The 17,596-nt window shown below is 36.2% G+C and overlaps 1 protein-coding gene across 11 annotated transcripts in view; it reads right to left on the reverse strand.

The window, feature by feature from the left end:
* Positions 1-17,596, reverse strand: part of LOC311433935 (proprotein convertase subtilisin/kexin type 6-like) — a 412,148-nt gene that overhangs the window by 181,482 nt on the left and 213,070 nt on the right. The window lies entirely within an intron of this gene.

The raw sequence follows: 17,596 nt of genomic DNA on the forward strand, positions 1-17,596 counted from the left end.
TTTCAGAACAACTTGATTTTGTTATATTATTTCGCTAAAATTCTGCATTTATTTTTTATATTTATCTGCTCCTTCTGCTTGCCAGAAATTCCTTGTAACTGCAGTTCTGTGATGGTGGGACCAAGCTGTAGTTGTGTCAGCTCCCTGTCCAAAAATACAGTGTAAACCCAGTGTTAATAATGCATCTCTTTTCCACATTGGATTATAATTCCATATTTTAGCCCTTTAGATATCTATCAGATCCATTTATTAGGTTTAAATAGTGGGTGTTTATGGAGAAAACAACTTTCTTTGTTTATGACTTGCAGCTGTGTGAAGATGCAGTCCAAATGCCCAAGTATGCATTATTTTGACAGAATTTGCCAGGGTCTATGGAAAGAATGGGTCCTTGCAATTACGTAAACTCAGGGAAAGCCAAAGCTAAACCTTCAAACTGTGGGTAAGCATTGTTTCCTTTTCCACTCAGAACTCTCTCTCTCTTTCTCTCTCTCTCTCTCAAAGTGAGGTAATATTTTAAAGGACAATATCTGATTTCCTGACTGTCAGCAGAAGTACTGCTGACAAAAAATTGCTTCACCATCCTCACTTGATTAGTTTTGTGGAGTTCAAGGGGACAACCCAAACCAGAAAACAGTTCCCTTGCTGAAGATCACACTCTGAATAGGACAGAAACAATTCTTAGTTATAGCAATTCACCTTTGTGCAGTTAACTTTTCTTTCTCCCGTGGCTCATATGTCAATCTTCATATTGTTACTAGTATTTAATCAGTGATTAAGCTGCCATAGAGTAAATACAGACAGATTGTGCTCCAACATTTCTATGTTCTTTCAATATTATGAAGTGTAATATTCAGGTAGGTGCTTAGATATCAAAGTGATAGACACTTAATACCTGAAATAAATAGAATGATTCTTGCTGAATCGTTTCAAAGAGACTTAAGAGTCTACCTGTAGACAAGGAGATGAAGTGCTGTTCACAGACTTTATTAAAGAGGGGAAAATAGTGCAAATGTTATGTGACTATCCATATGCATTAAAAAAAAATAATAATTTCTTTATGGTTTTGTCTTCTCTAAGAAGATTTTTTTTTTTTGTCTTTTCTAAGAAGATTTTAAGAGACCAAGTTATGGGACAGAAGAGGAAAAGGCATGACCTCAAGAACATCATGTTTGAACCATTATTGCTGGATTTTCACAGAATGTGTGCTCCAGACTCTTAGTTCTGAGTGGTCCTATAGGAAAACTGAATTTCTGAAAGTTGTTCAGGTGGGCAGAAATATGACACATCACTTGTGTCTACTCAAAACCACTCAGATATTGGTGATGGAACACTTAACTGTTCATGTATTTGTCAACAATTATTTGCAGTGATCTTGTCTTTAATGTCAATTAGAAATGATGTAATCTCCACTTCTCTAAATTTCCTGCTTATTCATTCAGATTTCATACCTTAGCTGTTTTAGCCATGGTGATGGACAGAAAGTTACAGTCTGGTGATTCTCCACTGTAACCCAAAGTCTTTTTCAAGATTGTTGCTTCTCAGAAAATTCCCTATCCTACAAACATGCCCAGCATTCTTTCTTCAAAGAGGTGTGCTTCAGTGAAATGTGTTTTGTTTGAACTGGGGTTCAGTTTCCCTAGGGGTTCTAATCTCTCTAAGGAATAAAGCTGCACTTTTTTATTTACCTCTCGTCCAATCTTAGTGCCATCGACAAACTTTGTCAATCAGCAGTTCATGATTTCTCCATGGTAGTAGATAAGACGCTAAATAATAAAAGTTCACAGCTTATCTTTGTGAGACCTTGCTAGAAACACACCGTTTACAACAATATTTGTGAGATCAGTTAAGTACTTTGAATCTGTTCAGGGTGTGTCACATAAATTTTATTTTGCTCTACTTCAGTAAATATACTCTGTGCAGATAGAGTGATAAGCCTAACCTATATATGTCTACCATGTTGGTACAATTACTATAACAACCAATTTTGTCATCCTCCTGTACCAGAAAGTTCAGAGGTTGCGAGTGTTGTGATTAGCAGATCTGTGATTTGGCAAAGCCATATGTCAGCTTCTTCTCTATGGTACAAAAGGAACAAAGGCTACAAAGGCTACTTGGAGACCTCTGTTGCTACTGTCTGTCTTTAGGTATTGGGAGGTTTTTCCTGACAATGATAATACCTCCTGGCTTTCCTATTTATGCATATCCCCTGGGTAAGCAAAGGGGAAAAAATGACACTTCAGATGATTGCTAACAAACAGACTTCAGAGTTTTCAGCTAGGGACAGAACTGTATTTAATCTAGACAATCTTTTTCTGATGGGCCCTACTACATTAAGCAGCCTTTCCAAGACATCATGCTTTCTTGCTTTTACAAATGTAAAACAAAACAAAACACAAGTGGAAATTACTAGCTAGTGTTTGTAATATTCTGTTTCAATGAGGGAAATGTGGAAATTTGTGAACAAAAATTAAATCTGAGTGTATACCAGTAATGCAACAACACCATGAATTCTGAATGTACATGCTGTATTCAGTCCTCATTAGCTTTTCTTCCTTTTTCAAAACCTGACTATATTCCTCAGCTTAACTTAAGAATAGTCCACATTTTATGGACAAGATTTTAAAGTCCATAACATTTGAAATGTTTTATTATTCTACGTAAAATACTGATTATTTTTCCGTTCAAGTTCTTATAACATTTACAAAATTTGCTAGCCCTTACCTTAGTGACAGGGGGAAGAAACAGAAAAGTGACATCCTTTGCAGTCAAGCACAATACTTTTGTTTAAGCCATGTATTTGGTGGTGATACTAATGTGATAAATTGTGAGGCCACAGAATAGCTGGCAGCTTTCAGCAGTGCACACTCGAGGATAAGAAAGCAAGGAGTGCACTGGAGAGCTAAAGCTGCAGGGGAAGTTAAGCAAGCAGGCTACAATTACCCAGGAAGAGTCACAACGAGGAGAAAGGAATTAACACCCATAGTCTTGTGAAAATTGCTTATGATCTGTAAAGGCACAAATTGACATACTAGCTTGACTTTTGTTGGTGAGACATCATAAACTAGTGGAGGATACTTCTTAAAATGGGTCTGAGATTTACTTCTAGTATCTGTGTTGTTATTTATTTATTTATTTTCTTTCCCAATCTTCAAGGAAGACTGCAGGACCTGTATAGAGATTCAATGCTAGTGTAGAAATCCTGTCAAATGTTGTCAGTACCAGCACTGGGGCCTTACATCGGGAATGAGAAATTCTACTTTGTCTGGTAACACTTGCACAACACCTGGATTTTCTGAATGATGTCTTAAGCACTTAACTCTTTGTTTGTTGTGCTATTCTTAGGTAATGAGATGTGTCAAAATCAAATGTAAGGCAATAAGGTTCTGTAGTGTTACCTGATCAAACATGTTTAATACAATTAAGACCAAAATAATGTGTTCATAATAGCAGCTTGAAAACATGTTTAACACAAGTAGTAAGTAGTATGAAATATATCAATATACACAATCCACTGTAAAGAAAAGGAAAAAAAAGGAGGTTAAAATCATACAGGACTTGTATGTGAGGATGTGAGATTCAGATGGAAAAAGTCCATTTTCTGTGGTATTTTGAGGGTATTCTGTGGGAAAACTGCTATTTTATATTAAGTATTAGTACTCAGATTTTACAGTCATGGGCACCTTGACAGCTAGATAGACAGCTAGATATTGTTTTATTATACTCAGTAGGATACCTCCATAAAGGACATTAAAAGAAAACAGAAGCCAGAAATTTGCTAATATATATCATATATGTTAGAAAACAGAACCTTTGTATCAGCCACCTGTGTTTCATTTATTTATGTATTTATTTATTTATTGCTATGTTTTACTTTTTATTTTAACATTGTTTTTGTCCTACATTGCCCCTCCCCCCCCCCCCCCCAGTATCTTCCCAGTTCTCAGATATTCAGACCAATCTTCTATATGCCCATCAACATTTTCATAGCTTATCATAGCTCATTTACATATTCACTGACAATATTATAACATTGTCTGGAAAAAAATAATAAAAAAGTCACTGACAAAAGTGAAATAACATGTATTTTATAATGTACACAGTATTTTAAGATATACATGTGTTTTAAGATTATGCATCTGTATAAAATATTATGTAGACACAAGCATTTATAAATATTATACATATAATTTTGTATAAATATATAAATGTATATAAACATCCATTTGTATTTGACATTTGCTGTTCCACCTTCATCCTGGCCATTATCATTCTAGTAATGGATCCTGTTGTGCATTAAAATTCCCATTGTGGTCCATTACCAGTTCCTTCATTGACAGCTCTATTGCTTCACGAGCTATTGTGATATGTATGACATTGATTAGAGACACTGGATACACATTAGCAACATCACAACTTGCATAATAAAAAAAGGTGTTGTTCCACGGCATATACTGAAAACGGGCACAAGGCTGCGTAACCCACCACAGACCTCCATGTTGGGGCCCTGAGGGCATCCCTGGTCTCTTGAGGGTTTAGCCAACAGGGTCAGGGCCAGCTTCAAATTGACATGGACAAGGGTGGAAGGGGTGGGCCCTGCCCTGACACTTTCCTTTAGGAGACTCTGGCTATGAGGACTGCCTTTGTGGAACCTTGACAGGACACCAACCATAGCTGTAGCAAACTGTTAGACTTCTATTTTTTTTCCCTCTCTTCCTTGTAGTTACCATGCCTCAGTAAAAAAAAAAAAAAAAAAAAAGGTGCTACCAAACAAGTAGCACTTCTTTGTGGCAGCCTCCTCTGCCTGAGATTACCCTGTGTCAGCAACAACACCTTTGGTGATAGTGTTCTTTGGGGTTTGATCAAAGTCCCTTAAAATGAACAGGAAGCTTTCTGTTGACATTAATGAACTCTGATTTAGGCCTTAGAACACAGAATGCAGTAGCATGACAGATGTATTGCTAGAAATTGATGGAAATCTTTGAAGTGCTGTGCTCCAAATACACAAATTTTGTCTTGGAAGAGTTCAGGTAAGAGCAGCAAGGTAACAGGACCTCCCAGCCAAACAAATTATTATGTCAGTGGTCTAACTCAACAGTGCAAGTTGTCAAGAGGCCACTAACATAACCAAAAATATGAACTCTCAAAGCATCTTCCTAACCCCATAGTACCAAAAACAGTGCTTCTGAAAGAGCTCAAAGGCCAGCACAAGAAAAAACAGGAGTTCAAATTAACAAAATTGGGAAAAAAAAAAAAATAGAACTGAGGCAAGGATACACACAGTTAAAAAAATGATAAAAATACCAGTGTTCTGCACTTGTAGTTACTTCCTGATAGAAGTAGAACAGAGAACATAGATAAATGTTATTGTTCATATCAATTCCCGTCCCCTTTGCTTTAACACTCTCACAACCCATATTATCTTCAGCAACATCAGTTGCCAACAGGCTGTCCCAAATGGGTAGTATTCTCATCTTCTATGTCTTTACCTTCATCAGGGATGTTGCTGAATGCTCAAAACTCTTTTTTAGTGCAGATCCCAAGGCTCTTCCTACCTTGTCTTCCTTCTTGGTTCTGATTCATTCTCTTCTATCTAGTTAACCCACTCAGGTGAACAGGTTGAATTTACCCAAGCTGGGGTCATTTAAAACCTTATAGTTCTCACTCCTACCTAATTAAATTATTTTGTTGTCTACAAATTTCAGATACATTGCTCACCTTCTGATATTTCCAGTCCTCCACCATTTCTCCTTCTAATTTGCCTGGACTCTGACAAAAGAAGTCCTTGCTCATGTTCTCACTGCAATTCACTGTGCAAAGTGTACTGTACAACATGCTTTTCCCTACATTCTTCCAAAAATTTTGTAGGAAGAAGAATGAGCAGTAAAGGAGGACCTATTTTTTTCTCTTCCAGGAATTCCTTAGGCTGCTGCTGCTAACCTGTGCACTACCCTCATTTGGGGCACTTTTCTTGCCATTTATTAAAATAGTTTTAAAAGTTATACAGGAAACTGTGTGGAATAAATTCTTCCCTCTCTCTTTACTTTTTGTTTGAGTCTTTATGCAGTGGATCAGTCTTGTTGCAATGTTTCTTTTTTCCCTGTTAACTCCCCAAAGTTCTCTGCTAAGAATAAAAAAGACCTGATAGAAGATGAATTTCCAATTTTTACCATGGTTGAAAGATACATTGACTATGTTTTGTGTAGGTAATAAATGCTGTAAGACTGTAAGTTTCATTCTTTTTCCAGATTTTTTTTTTTTTTTTTTTTTTTTTCCCATGGAGCTTTGCAGTTGTTAGATCTTAAATCTCACCTATTGTGTTCATGAAGTAGGGAAAGCTCAGTCTGCATTTCCTTTCAGCCCCCACTAAAATGCACGCAAGTGGTGTTTCCAACAAACACACTTTTCCACAATGCCACAAATTGAAAATGCCAAGCTTGTTCCACAAAAGCAGCCACACAGAGCAGCTGGTAACCCCACAATTAGCAAACTATTTAGGCTAGTGACAGCAATCCCTCAACTCTCAGCCCTGGACATCAGCCTCTGTGGCCTGATTCTCTGCTTCTTGCTCATTGTCTCTCTCTCCCAGTCAAGGTCACAAGTAACTTGTTTTTGCAAATGCCATCCTGCTCTGAGTTTCCACCTGAAATCACCTGGGAGTCTGGTAAAATAATAAGAGCATATTAACCATGCTTAAAATAAATTTGCATCATTATACAAACGGTGTGTATTACATTATATTTTTACTCTATTGTATCATACAACTGCTGTGCTGAGTTTTTCCTAATACTGCTTGTTTTTCACAAAGCAGATTTTATCTGTTAAGAAAGTTTTTTTTTTTTTTTTTATTTTTTATAGAATACTGAGAAAGAGTTGAGGGAATTATTATTTTCTTAATCTAACAAACTACATGTGTATTTTCCTTGTTTTGACATTCTCTCTGTGGACTGGAGGACTTGAAAAGAAACACAAATAAGTGAATGAACAAAAGAAATAAAGTTTTTATGTTATTTTCTTTTGTTGTATTAAAAACCCAATCTATTGGATTTTTCTGTCCTTAGGATCATTCAAATCCATATAAATGTGAATCCCAGTAAAATATTGGAAGGAATGCACAACCGGAATAAAATTTACAGCAGAGATACAGGATGTTTCTAGAGTTCATTCTCTGAAAGTGTATTGACAAATAAAAATATAACAAAATATTTTTTCTGTCAGCACCACAGCAAATTACATAGCATTATCGTTCAAATTAAATGATAACGCAGGATTGCCCAGAGATTTGCAGTAGCATACCTAATTAATCCCTAGGTAGATGATATTTCAATAAATGAACTATTTGGAATTAAAAAAGTACTAATAGAAATATTTAACTAACAGAACCAGGGCCATTACTGAAATGATGTCATACAATCTGGGAGGCATTGTCATGTTCAGTAAATTAGCATGGTCTAACCACAGCAGAAAATTTCCTTGAGCTGCAATAAAGACTAAATGCTTTCAGACTCCCATGATCCTTTGTAGTCATCATTTTAAAGCACTGCCTTAGTGAGCTAAACCTGTAAAGTTTTCTTTTGAGCGGCTGTGAGTTGATTAGATCTATTTCAGCCTAGTAGTGGTAATAGGCTCCTCTCTGTGAAACTGCTTAGCCTCTGCTCCCCTGGCAGCTGGAGAAACTGGAATTAATCAGGTCTGCTGGGGACTTCTTCAGCATCTCCGCAGGCCAGCGACTCTGGAATCATTTACTACAGAATCTTACTGTCAACTCTTTGTCATTTAGGCTTTTGATTATGCTTGCTTTCTTCAGAAAAAATGGAAATGGGTGACAGATTATCCTAATGCAGAATTTCACTAGTTACTTTTATAGGCATCTATTATACTCCTTTGTACTGTCCATGAAAAGAATGTAGGTGTGTGCAAGGATTTTTAGGGGCAGAGATATGAAGAACCTGCTATTGAAATTAACATATTTCTTCTAATTAAAGTATTTTTCTTCCTAATAAAGTGACCCTCCCCCCTCAAATAACAGCATATTGTCACTAGCACAATATCTGGATTTTCCCCCTTTTTCTTAAAAATTGATAGCTGGAAAAAAATCTTGAATATCATTAATTACATGGATAATGTCCAATAAATATAATATGTAATAAATATACTATAGATTTAGACTGTTTTTAGGTACATTAAATATGAACCTTAAGAATAAATGCATATTTACATAGGCAACTAACTACTCAGCTTCAGTGAAAAGAAAGTAAATAGAGTTAACATTGAAAAAAGACAGTTAAATTTGCCTTCTTTTCAACATTTCATCCCACAAAAACATGGTTCTATAGACTTTCTGCTTTGTCAATATAGTCAATGGGTAGTCTGGTGCAGTCTGTAATGAAATCATCACCCCTTTCAACATTCAAAATTCTGAGTTTTATGTTACAAACAGTTATGCACTGTGATATAAATCACTTTATATGAGAAGTAATAGTGCATGAAGTTTTGAGAATCAAGCTTTTCATAGGTGCTATAGAGAAATATTATACAGCAAAGGGTTGAAAATTTGATCAGAACTGGTGATTTATAAGAATTGTCTGTTTTATACACATATATGCATCTAATAACAAAGATATATATATGTGTTTGAATGACTAGTCCTCAGTACACTCTCTAAGGAGTTTGGCAAAAGAAGTTTTCCACAAACAATAAGGAGAACAAACTGTTTTTTTTTTTTTTTTTTTTTTTTTTCTTTTATCTTTTTCATATTCCTTTTTGCTTCTTCTTTGTTGCTGTTGTTTCATTTAATTTCATTCTAGAAAGCAGATTTAAACAGGAGTTGCCATAACATGTTAAATACACTGAAATTTTCAAACGATGTTTGATTTTTTAACAAACCCATTTAAAAGGAACAAACAAACAACAAAAACAAACAGAGAAGCACTAACAAGTGAAAAATGTCTATATTGTATGAATTTCAACATACCCAAACTGTTCAATTATTAATATCAGACAATAATAATAATTAATAGCAGACAAAAACCTCCATTAGTTTGCCTCCAAATAGAAAAACCCTTTCTCCTTATGTCACTTATAGACTGTGCAACTCCAGCATGCTCAGACTCTAGAGCTACAAGATATGAAGTGCACCTACTCCTCATACATCACCTCAGTTCCACATTTGTCCTTGTCTACTGACTTGCAAACTGGTATCAAAAAACAGAGGTCTGATTTTCTGCTGACAAATAAACACAGTAGTTCATACAGGCTGGGCCGAGATGAAGTGTCAGTTAATTCAAATGAACTTGGTTTCTTCACTTAGTTTTCTACTGGGATGAGGGGTTCTGGCCAGAAACAGCTGAAAACTTGAACCTGATTCTTAGGCTACTAGGTTTATTTCTGTAGGGACTGGCACCGTTGTTGCTTTGCTCCCACATTGCCTTTTGTTGTGTAACAGCACAACTGTTTTTTTGGCCTCTTCCTTCCAGATGAGTGGGTGCTGTACCCAGGTGATCTCTGGAGATTTCCCCACTGCTGCTTGGTCAACAGTCCAAGTTACCCAGTGTGGGTAACATGCCTCCTACACCTACACTGATCCCCTCACATTCAGGTGCCTCCATGCAATACAGTAGGGACCATGAGGCTAGTGTGCTTTGGCTTTGCCAGTTCCACAATAAAGCGTATAGTTGACAAAACTGATGCAAGCAAAATAGAAAGAGATTCATTAGCTGAGGCATTTAACACAGAGTGGCATGCCACCTGGAAAGCACCCAATCCTAGTGCTGCATCTTAATATGTTCAGAGTCTTCCTCACCCTTTCAGGAAACAAACAAACAAAAAAACAGTTAAATTGCAGCTGTTTGGTGTCTAAATTTTGAGAATTATCCCCAAATCGTGAGTTTTATATGATAACAAATAATCCAAGTCTGAGAAATCACAGACTGTGATCACACACTAAATAGGTCAGGTTTATTCTGTTAATGTTCATTTTCTCTTTCTCTACTGAATACTTGCCCTTCTTTTATCCTTAGACTACTGTGGTCATTTGTCAATGACAATTTGTTGAGTTTGAATGTGTTCCTCTTCTCAAGAAAAGGAGTTCAGATTAGATCTATACAAATATTGAGGCAGCTAACCTTGGGAAGTGTCCACTGACATCACCATTCTTAGCTAATTGCAGATGTTCAGGACTCAAGTAGTAAATATTTAACAAGGGGTGAGGGGAGGTCTCTCTCTTGTCAGTATGTCTCCCAGGTACTCAAGATACCGTGCTATTTTAAACAAGATGCTATATATTTTACCCAAGATCTGCCAAATTCTGTGCTGCAGATGTTCAAACCATGTTTCATATTCTATTGAAACACATGTGAAAACCAGGTATTATAAAGTTGTTGCTTCAAAATGCAAAGGTCAACAAAAATTCCTTCTACATTGCTAACAAACTACCTCTACGTCGTCTTTTCTATACAGCTTATTTTATAACAAAACTATACATTGCAATATAAATTGTTTAGGGTAAGCTTTTAAAACTTGACTACTGGAAATAACTCCATCTGTTTTGGCAGTGACTGAATGGGTGTTTTGTAAAAGTCTGGGTGAACTCTAAGCTCCAGCAAACAGGGCTAGGTAAATCTATAGTGGTACACAAAAGTAACTTCTGGCTTCTTTGAATTTGGAGAATACCTCTTTTCATCTCGTGCTGTTACTCTAAGGTTCATGGAACTATATTTTTTTTGCTCTGGCCCTATTTCTTCTGTGCCCTGCTCTTACTAGCCTTCCAGTTTCAAACTGATCTTTTAGCTCCTGTATTATTATCTCTGTAGTTTCAGGAAAACAAACTAACAAACCAAACCTCCATCTATCTATCTATCTATCTATCTATCTATCTATCTATCTATCTAATCTTCTAATCTATTCTTCTAGCATTTACTTGTGTCAGCAGTACTTCAGATGTGGTAATCTAATCTAAGGACCTGTAAAGATGATCTTTTCTCCACAATCACTCATCAAGCACAACACAGCCTTTTAGAGTCACCAAGATTCCAGAAAGACAAAGGAAAACAGGAAGAATCTTGTACCAGGTGGATAAGAACAACGAGGAAGAGCCTGAGCATTGACCAAAGTTCAGGATTTTATTTTTGGTGTATGTAACATCAAATTCCATCTTTCATCTACTGAAATCTCAGTTTTATATTAAGAATATATAATTGCAATACCTTTATCAAATTAAAAAATATATAGATGTCCTGGTTTCAGTTAAAACAGAATTAATTTTCTTCCTAGTAGCTGGTGGAATGCTGTGTTTTGGCTTAGGATGAGAAGAGTGCTGATAACACCCCGATGTTTTAATTGTTGCAGAGCAGTGCTTATACCAAGCCAAGGACACCTCAGACTTTTGCTCTGTCCTGCCAACAGGCAGGCTGGGGGTGCAGTAAGAGCTGGGAGGGGACAGACCCAGGACAGGTGACCCAAACTAGCCAAAGGGGTATTCCATAGCATCTGACGTCATGCTAAACAATATATAGGGGTGGCTAGCCGGGGGGAGGGGGCCGGACTGCTCGGGGTTAGGCTGGGCATCGGTCAGCGGGTGGTGAGCAATTGCATTGTGCATCACTTGTTTGTACATATTATTATTATTTTCCTATTATCACCATTGTAACATTATTGTTATTATTGTTATTATTATTTTGTTATTATTATTTTCCTGTCTTATTAAACTGTCTTTATCTCAACTCACGGGCTTCACTTTCCATTTCTCTCCCCCGTCCCAGAGACAGTAAAAAAAATAATCATTTCAGACTTTGACTTCTGTAGTATCAGGAAAAGATTTCCATGATTTTTATTCCAACAACATGTATGCGGACAGCCATATAGCTCCTGTAAGCCTAGAAGATTTTTTTTTTCCTGATTGATATTTTTTTAATAAGTAGATACAGTAGAGAAATAAAGAGAGACATTGGAGCTTCAAATTAAAAGGGAGCAATTAAGAAGGGTGAGACTTTTGAACTGAATTGCTCTAAATGAACCGGGAGAGGTGCAAATCAGTCATTACAAAAATTATTTAATTTTAGGTCTTAGGTTAAGTTCTGTGAACTGTTTAATATCATAATTGGCTGCTGCCAAAATCGTCAAGTTGAATGAAGCTCTAAGTTTAAAATGTCATAAACTCTCAGCATAAAGATTTATATAACACAGGTATCTGACCTACCACCACGTGGCAGGATGTATTTGTTATGTCTTATTTGACTGTTGCAAATGAAAAAAATGGCTAGGGAAAGGAAACATACATCTTCTGGACAATATCAAAACACTATGAATCTAGTCTGATATCTGTGCGATGTATTCAGAAATCTGTGATAAACATAGTTGTTTCCTATTAAAAAATCAGATCTGATATCCATGTGGAAAATTTGTGTGTTTATTATCATGAATGAAGGTGGTTAATGTCAAATCTCAACAATGTGTATTTACCAAGAGTTTAATAAAACATTTTATAAACTAAGCAAACTCTTTCTGAAGTTTTGCAGCCATTCAATGGCTGTAACGCATACATATCTTCTGTATAGGAATTTCTATACACTGATGATCAAAACCATGGTTGCACTTTAATAAGCATCTGCTTATTAAAATATAGAGTCAAATTATGATAGTGACCTAGAAAAAGCACAGTGTTGCACAGTATTGCAATGAGGTGAAGGTTAGGATTTTGAAATACTAACCTGAGAACTAAGGTAGAATGTACCCACTCTTTCATGGAGAAAAAAAAAGTAAAAAAAAAAAAAAAAAAAAAGTAGATCATAGTGAGCTACCATGCAGAGATGTAAGCAACACTCACTGCTTGCTAATAGTACACCATAGCTAGCTTACCCTCCCATTTTAACATGGAGAAAGAAGAACTTCTCATATCTGCACTCTTTCTGCACACTGGTGGCTCATCTGGTGAAAAAAGAAGTAGGGAGAGGAAAGATGAATAAAAGATTGAAAGTTTGATGGTATGTGAAGGTGCATCCTTGCCATTCAGTGTCACAGAAGTGGCACAGTATTGAAGTTACTTTTTTGGGGAGAAACACAAAAGTAAATAGGAAAACATTTCCAACTGTTATGAGAGTGGTAGATGATCTGTCCCTGGCCTACAGGCTATGAATAACTAGCTGAAGCTTTGTACTCATGTCTTTCTTGTTTCCAGTCATTTCTACAGATGCATTTCTTCACTGTAAAGAAAAGCCAGAAACCAGTAAGTACCTACTGCCCATACAGTATTCATGTTGTGAAATCCAAGTAGCGTTCATACAGACATTTTACTTAAACTCCCCCAAACGATTACACTTCTACACCATTTCTTTCTTACAATCACTTTTCTAAGTAAATAACAACTTAGTGGCCATTTGACTCTCATGTGGGAGAAGAGGAGGGTTATATAGTTCTGCACAACAGAAGTAGCAGTCACAAAACAGTTTTATTTAAATGTCACCCTTTGTATAAAAACACTGAAAATCAAAGCTCTTAGAAAACTGTCAGTCTGCCCACATTTACCTTCTCTTCCTCGTTGCCTTATTGTGTTCCTCTTAATAAACCCACTCCCAGGCAGCTGCATTTCTGAGCTTTTGCTTTGGTCACTAGAACCTTTCCTCTTCTGTCTTTAGGAGCTGAACTCTTTTTTTTTTTCAGCTTCTGCCAAAGTCAAAGCAATGTACACCTTCCAGACAGCCCTAGATTCCCTCTTGACGTTTCCTTTCCTTTCCTTTCCTTTCCTTTCCTTTCCTTTCCTTTCCTTTCCTTTCCTTTCCTTTCCTTTCCTTTCCTTTCCTTTCCTTTCCTTTCCTTTCCTTTCCTTTCCTTTCCTTTCCTTTCCTTTCCTTTCCTTTCCTTTCCTTTCCTTTCCTTTCCTTTCCTTTCCTTTCCTTTCCTTTCCTTTCCTTTCCTTTCCTTTCCTTTCCTTTCCTTTCCTTTCCGTCCTTCTTTTCTCATCTAGATAGACACTATTTGGAAATCCACTCTCTTTCACCTGAGACCTAGTTCCTAATTAGCTTTTGCCATTCCAAAATACAAACAAGAAAAACACTAATGTAAGGAGTAAAGATATACTTTCAGAATAATGAAAACACCACATTTATGCAGTAAATTTCTGGACTTACATATTTCTGGACTTCTTTTTGAAGGTATTCATTTTATTTCAAAAAGAAGGATTTGTTTATTTTTTTTTGCTTGTTTAATGTTTAAGTTCACCAAATATCAAAACAGAAAACCTGAATGAGTAAATAACGTGACCAGCTGTAGTAAGTAGTGATAACATTTATTTTAATTCAATTTTTCTTTCCTTTTTTTTTTTTTTTCCTCCAGTAATATATCTCTTCCTTGACTAATTTTTCCTGAATAAACAAGACACGGAGACTTAACAGATGCCACAATCAGGCAAATGTACATCTCTCCTGTAATTTTTGCAGCACTCAGATTCACTTACAGCTCTGTGGGGCTTAGAATGTTTAGTCTCACTACAGAATTTACAGTTTTTCTAGTGCCTGGGACCAGAGCAGGGTTAATGACAAATGTCTGCTTCCTTCTTTCACTAAGTTCAGAGGTGGGGGCTGATACAGAGAAGCTCATCTGCAGTCCCAGCTTGTAAAGCAGAACCAGCGCCCCCCCCCCCAAAAAAATGAAAAACCAAAAAAATGAAAACACTGTGCACAAGAATGCCAAAGCTTTTCTGTTTGCTTTCAGGAGTTAAACACCAGAATTAATATTATATGACAGAGGATTCAGAGGGCTGGCATGCAAATGTTCATAACAATTGTCCCACTTTGGTCCAGTTCCTGTTTATTACTTCATATTCTTCACTGTATCAGTAAATCCCTTCAAGGCTGCTGTTATTATTGAAGAGAGGCCCACCTGGGAATGTTTAGGTCCTTTAGTAATAGCCTTAGGCCCAGATCTAATGTCTGTTGAAATAGGATTCACTGCTTAGAGGAAATACTGATGACAATTCGTTAGGGCATCATAAAAAAAAAATAAAAAAAAATCTGTTTCAACTCAGGAAAAGGCTGCTAAATGTGTGAACAAATATTGTAGGTTAGCCACTTACTGTATTGAGACTGCAGGATATACAGTTGTCCCATAGTCCAATTTTCCTTTAGCTGCTTGCTAAGTCCTTTAGATACATATACACACACGCACAAAATTCATAATGTTTTAAATTATAATATAAATCTTCTGATCTGTTATTAATATAATTCCTGTTTCTGTCTGAGGCTTGAGACACATGTGTAATTCTTCAATGGTATCCAGTGTGTTATCTGGAAGGTCTCTTTTTGCTGCTGCATCAATGCAAACCAGACTACACCCAGGCGAACAAAGGAAATTTAACTTTCATAAGTTGGTTTTAAAAATGCATTTACTTTGACTGCATTGAAAGAATCTAAAAAAAGATGAAAAGCATCTTTAGCATGCCAAAAACATCTGGTTTCATATTTTGAGACCAAAAGGAAATTGCATGAAGACTAAAATCTTGTTTTGATTTATATTATTATTGGAGGGCTGAGAAGCTGCCAGTCATAAAATAAAATTTTATGATGATAAATAAATAAGGAAAACAATCTGACAAAACATGTTGTGGAACAAAGCTCCATTTCAAGTTTAATTAACTGATAACAATGTTTATGATAGAAGAACTGTGCCACCAATTATACAGCTAGTAAACGCATGCTACCACCGCAAAGACTGGCCTATAAAAGTCTGGCTAAAAAGGTTTCTCCTGCAGCAAAATACTTCCTAACACACAAAAAAGAAGGTATTCTTCATGTAGTAAATCATGCAGCAATTAAGACCTCTTTGAAGACGTTTATGAGTAGGTCTTTATAGATTGTATGACAATTGCTCTGCTTCAATAGTGCATTGTAAATTGCACAATGGTAGTAGTTCCTGCTCTCTAATATACCTACTGATAGTGTCTGAAGAAACTGACAGTTTAGAAATCGTTACAGTATAGATATATCTGTGGAGAGAGAAGCAAAAAATAAACGTTTTCATCTCTGCAGCACTTTGCCTTTTTCCAAAAGCTTGTATGCAATTGTAACAAAGTGTTCCAGCAAGAAGATTATTTTAGAAACACGGAGATCAGCTGCGTACTGCAGGGAGAAGTGATCCTTAATCATACATGTAAGAGTTCAGTCTCTTTTCTGGTAACAGAGGCTTGCATTTTAAATTGCTACATACTTCCAGTCCTTGTGGTTTGAAGATGCTGGGATCACAGCCATGATACGCAGTACAAATCATTAACTTTCAGTTTATGCTATACTATAATTTGCCAGTTACTGTGTAAAATGCAATATACAAAATACAAGATTTCGTATTACAGATATTATGAATCACTTGCTAAAATAATACTGACATTTCTGTGGATAGGTTAAAGAAGCTTGGCTCATATTGTGAGACTTCTCCATTTTCAACTTCTGGAATTATAAACCACATTTGGGAAGCCCTGACTCTGGCTAGCTGTAGGAATAGTACACTACTGATTCAGATCACATGCCTTATCATAGCCTTTCACCCCATTAGCTGTAACTGAGGACTAAACTCTTGGTCATACATCAACCTCAGTACAAGTCCTGATTGTCCCTTCCCTCCCATGTTCCACCTTCAAAACACAGCCCTGCCAAACAAAAACATTCAAGTTACACATTAAGTAATATGGGAAGGAAATATAACAGCATCTAGTTTGGGGTTGATTTTTATTATTTGTATACATGTTAAATTCTTACTTTTTTTCACCAATGACATAAATCTAGGGAGGCTGTGCTTCTTGTGGTTTCCTCTGTGTGTATGTGTGTGGAAGTTAACATCCTGCCTACAGTCCTGAAGGGAATTAGTATTGACATGTTTCAACTCATTATCTTGAATCTTAATCAGCTGATGAAAAAAAAATTAGTTCCATCATCTGATGAAGGCCCAGCATGATGAGTCAAAACATCCTGATCGAGACTCCCAGCTGCACTGAATGGGTGTCTATAAGTTATGCATATCCTCACGGTGTTCTTATAATCAATTAGTACATCTCTGTCTTCTCTGCACTTCCAAAATAACAAAGACCCATTGGACATTAGGTCATGTGGAAGATTGTTGTCTGCCTTTGTGATTTGGTGTCCACCTCCTGCCAGTCTTCAGAAGAGTAGGTTTTCCAACTCTTACCTTGCTTTACTTCATGAAAGCAAATTATGAAAAGACATTGTCAATTTTGTAATGCGGTCCAATCACTGCTATGACTACAAACATCTTAAAAATATACCTTTAATACTATAACTATATGAATAATTCCAGTAATGTTTATGGTTTGGGGAATAATATTTTCTAATTGGAAAACCAAGAGGAAATATATTTTCCTCAATATTGCTTTGTACCTAAGGTCCACACATCTCAAATGAGAGCAAGCACCTGCTAGAGAAGAGAAGCAAAAACAGATTGCATATAAAATTGTAAAAATTGTTTTAAAAAAAGGAGTTAAAGTAAATTTATCTTTTCATATTCTTCAATAATATCTGCAGCTTCTCCTTAGAATAATAGTAAATAAAAGAGTTTAACACAATTATTTATCATAATTATTTATTTTTAAATAAGTTGT

Source organism: Aythya ferina, assembly GCF_964211825.1.
Source record: "Aythya ferina genome assembly, chromosome: 1".
Classification (NCBI taxonomy): domain Eukaryota; kingdom Metazoa; phylum Chordata; class Aves; order Anseriformes; family Anatidae; genus Aythya; species Aythya ferina.